The sequence below is a fragment of the Thalassophryne amazonica genome, chromosome 12 (assembly GCF_902500255.1).
Source record: "Thalassophryne amazonica chromosome 12, fThaAma1.1, whole genome shotgun sequence".
Taxonomy (NCBI): domain Eukaryota; kingdom Metazoa; phylum Chordata; class Actinopteri; order Batrachoidiformes; family Batrachoididae; genus Thalassophryne; species Thalassophryne amazonica.
In genome coordinates, this window is record NC_047114.1 from 41,216,392 (window position 1) to 41,221,340 (window position 4,949).

Here is a 4,949-nt window from a genome sequence, read left to right on the forward strand (position 1 = left end):
ATAAAATAAAAATCCACTAGACAGGCCGTGGAACAGCACAGGTAACGCACGACAACGGTGGTAAAAAATAAAATAAAAATCCACTAGACAGGCTGTGGAGCAGCACAGGTAACGCACGACAACGGCGGCAAAAAATAAAATAAAAATCCACTAGACAGGCTACGGAGCAGCACAGGTAACGCACGACAACGGTGGTAAAAAAAAAATAAAAATAAAATAAAAATCCACTAGACAGGCCGTGGAACAGCACAGGTAACGCACGACAACGGTGGTAAAAAATAAAATAAAAATCCACTAGACAGGCCGTGGAGCAGCACAGGTAACGCACGACAACAGCGGCAAAAAATAAAATAAAAATCCACTAGACAGGCTGTGGAGCAGCACAGGTAACGCACGACAACGGCGGCAAAAAATAAAATAAAAATCCACTAGACAGGCTGCGGAGCAGCACAGGCAACGCACGACAACGGTGGCAAAAAACAATAAAAATCCACTAGACAGGCTGCGGAGCAGCACAGGTAACGCACGACAACGGTGGTAAAAAATAAAATAAAAATCCACTAGACAGGCTGTGGAGCAGCACAGGTAACGCACGACAACGGTGGTAAAAAATAAAATAAAAATCCACTAGACAGGCTGTGGAGCAGCACACGTAACGCACGACAACAGTGGTAAAAAATAAAATAAAAATCCACTAGACAGGCTGCGGAGCAGCACAGGTAACGCACGACAACAGTGGTAAAAAATAAAATAAAAATCCACTAGACAGGCTGCGGAGCAGCACAGGTAACGCACCACAACAGTGCTAAAATAAAATAAAAATCCACTGAACAGGCTGTGGAGCAGCACAGGTAACACACGACAACAGTGCTAAAAAAATAAAATAAAAATCCACTGGGCAGGCTGTGTACCAGCACAGGTAACACACGACAACAGTGCTAAAAAATAAAATAAAAATCCACTGGGCAGGCTGTGGAGCAGCACAGGTAACACACGACAACAGTGCTAAAAAATAAAATAAAAATCCACTGTGCAGGCTGTGGAGCAGCACAGGTAACACACGACAACAGTTTATGTGCACTAAGTTTGAAGAAGTCCATTATCCGAATTGAGGCAAGTGGGTGAAGGCCATGCAGCAACCCTGAGATGCGCCGCCGTCAGCTTGGGGGAGTAACGGGGGCTGCAGCTAAAACTGCACCGCCCCTGCAGAAGGGGAAAGGAGTGACGTGAGCAGGCGCCGGTGTGGGGAGTGTTGATGGGGGATAGGAGGGGGTGGGGGAGGGAATGGAGCATGCTTCAGTCCAGTGAAAAGCAGTTTATTGTCTTTGTGAGTTGAGATAAGAAACAGCCAAATGATCCCCAGGCCGAAGACATTCCTCTGGAGGAAAACAGTCGGGCAATTTGATCTTCAGGCTTGATAAGCCTGTAATGTTATGGTTTGAGCAGTGAAAAACACTTTTTAACAGTTCCACTTGAACAACCAAATCCCAATTATGAATTAAGAATATTCCCAATTATGATTTAAGAATATTCACAGGCCTCTGAAATCTTCAACTTCAACTGCAAGGCACGCATCTGCTCCAAGATGTCATCCAATTTGCGTCTGAGTTCAAGAGTCATCGCAGTCTGAGAATGCACTGCCTTGCCAACCTCGTTAATCATGACGGACAAGCGAGGGGCTGTGGTTCTTGATGCCGCCGTCTTGCCAATTTTCCGGTAGATCAGGACAGCACATAAGCCAAAAAGTACCAGCCCTGCTACCATAAGACCAAAAATGAATAAATCCTGGATGTCCTCAACGGAGAAAGGCACCAAGCATGCCACACACCAGGAACTCCAGGAGTCGAGAACATAGCCCGCAGGATATGTTCCATCTGGGCAGGTAGGATCCCCCAGTCCTGACCTTCTTGTAGAAAAAATGGTGTCAATAGCGTTCAGAGACCAGCTGATCAATTCCATGGTTAATCCAATAGTAGTCCAAAAATCCAGAATCCAATATAATTTGAGGAATTCACAGTCTGGTGAAGTAGGGACTTGAAGGTCAAAGCAGAGAACAGAGATAAGGGAGAGTGGAGGAGATGCGACCACCCTCATTGGAGTCCCAAGCTGAATCCTGTTTGAATAATTAGATTTACAATGGTTCTCCCAAAATTTGGCTGCACCCTTTGGCCAGCCTCAGCCATTGTGAGGCCGTGATTGACTACATGATCCACAGTTGTAGCCCTGGAGCCCATTGCACAAAAGTAGGATAAGGGATTAAACCCGGATATTGCAGTTATCCTGGCTCAATTTATCCATGTTCCGGTTGTGCCAAAATGGGATATGTTATGACATAAGTCACCATGGACATTTATTGGGTGGAGTGAGCCTGCTCCAGACCAGGCTAAGTTCCAGGATCTATTTAAACTCATCTCTTATCTCAGTCAGCAGTCACCTCAAAGTTATTCCACTCCTCACTACACATTATCACATTCAACTAGACTCACTGTCATTACACTGGTATACAAATATTTAGAAGTTGTCTGCTTCAGAAAAAAATGTGCTATTTTTTATGGATTTTGGCATGTTGAATTCAAATATGACAATAACAGTAGCCAATTAGCCAGTGTTATTGTCATATTATATATTAAGATATACAAGGTTTTACATTTTGCGTCTACATAATTATATTGTGTTAACAGTAGAGTTTTCAGGAAAAATCATAAACATAGGTCTTTTTTATGTTTCTCTGGCTATTTGTATAATATTTGACATGTTCTCTTTTTATAACAATTAAAAAAAAAAATCAGCAAAAAGGGTTGTATATTCATTTTTAGTAGCACAGTAGTAGCATTTCTTAAAACTACAGCCAGTCAACAATTTCAAAGAACATTTTTATTCCCCATGGCCCAAAATTAGTAAAGTTTGACTGTCTTTAATTCATGAAGATTTTGGCTGTAGACCAGTGATAGGGCCCCCTCACACATAGTGCGAAGTTTGGACGAAGTGCACACTTAGTGGGCATGACGCAGTAATGTAGTGTGCAAACCATGTAATGTCGTCCCTGCCTGCAACGCCTCATATACCTGTTGCTGAAACTATTTACGCAAACAAGCACCTGAAAGACAAAGTGTGCCCTGTGCGAACCCATCACACCCTCACAAGGTAGATGCCGGTCAAATTCCAGGTGACACACATGAACATCTAACACCGCCTGGCACTTTGAAAATGTGTGGCGAGTCGCACTCTTGGCATGTCAGCAGACTGCAGACAATCACTTTAGTACTTGCAGAGAAATTTGTCCCACACGAGTGTGGCTTTGGTGTGTGCGCTATGACAGGAGGTGTGTCCTCCCACTGAAGCAGCTGTGGAAATCTGTGAATCTGGACATTCCAGCTGGACACCACGAACTGTGTTTGGACGGACATGGACAAACAACTGCCCACTGTGACCCACGTGTGTCTGTTTGCTGTAATCAAGTGGACATAAATAAAAAACATATCACTGTGGCGAAGTGTTGCAGCGAGCACGCGGACATGCTGCTCCCAGGTTGAAACAGACCGTCAGATCAGAACACGCAGCAGGCAATCTCACTGTCACGTCACCCATGTGAGCTCTGTTTCACATGATGCGGTGTCCTGCGGCGCATTGTCCACAAGACACACGTTCGCAGCCGGTTGGAGATGCGCCAGCAGATGTGAACATGAATGAGACGAGTGAACTGCTTCTCATTCATGTCATTTCATGGCTTCATGTCTGTGACCATGGGTCATTTACAGAGGAACAGAACGGATGATCCTTGTATTGCTCACTTGATAAATGCAGTGTTTTTATTTGGTGTGTGATTTAAATTTTTTTTTGTAATACTTCCACGTCTTTCCTGATATGAAGCAGATTCCCGCAGCTTTCAAAGAACATCTCTGTAGGTCAGTGGTAAAGTTGCTGACTGACAATCAGAGTTTTAGAAAGGCGCGAGTTCACATCCAGTGGGTGGTGTGTTTTTTTCTTTCTTTATTTTTTGTAATTATTCCACATAAGCGGCGTGATGTGGTTCCACAGGTACTGGTTGGTTTTTATTTCTTCCACATAAGCGGCGCCATGTGCTGCACCTCGCACTGTTACTGCTCGAAAGACACCTGCGCGTGCACAAACTCTCACACCGGGTTCGTGCATGCCTGCCCGTCAGCGCGATGTTGCTAACTGTTTCGCGCTGTTTCATCATAATTGACCAGACCTCGACCAATGTGTGAAGGGGCCCAGATTTAAACACCTGTGATCATTAATTTCAATCATTTTATATGGTGTTGCAATCATTAGATAATTTACAGTTCCCCATAGACTGCATATAAAATACACATCCCATATAAATAGAAATACATATCAAAGAGTAACATGGTGTCCCTTTATTGAATAAGGATAATATAAATCACTACTTTCTGGTTCCACAGCACTACTTGATTTATTAGATGTTAGCTCCTTGCACTTTTTGTGTGAAGGTCATGATAAAAGGTTTTGTGAATTAAACATATGCTGCAAAACATTTAAAGTTCTGTATACACCAAGTGGACTGACATGAATCATGGCTCCAACATGAGAGATGTCAATTGAAACAAAGGAGAGGATTATCAAACTCTTAAAAAGAGTAAATCATCACGCAATGTTGCAAAAGATGTTGGTTGTTCACAGTCAGCTGTGTCTAAACTCTGGACCAAATACAAACAACATGGGAAGGTTGTTAAAGGCAAATATACTGGTAGACCAAGGAAGACAAAGCGTCAAGACAGAAAACTTAAAGCAATATGTCTCAAAAATCGAAAAATGTACAACAAAACAAATGAGGAACGAATGGGAGGAAACTGGAGTCAACGTCTGTGACTGAACTGTAAGAAACCGCCTAAAGGAAATGGGATTTACATACAGAAAAGCTAAATGAAAGGCATCATTAACACCTAAACAGAAAAAAACAAGGT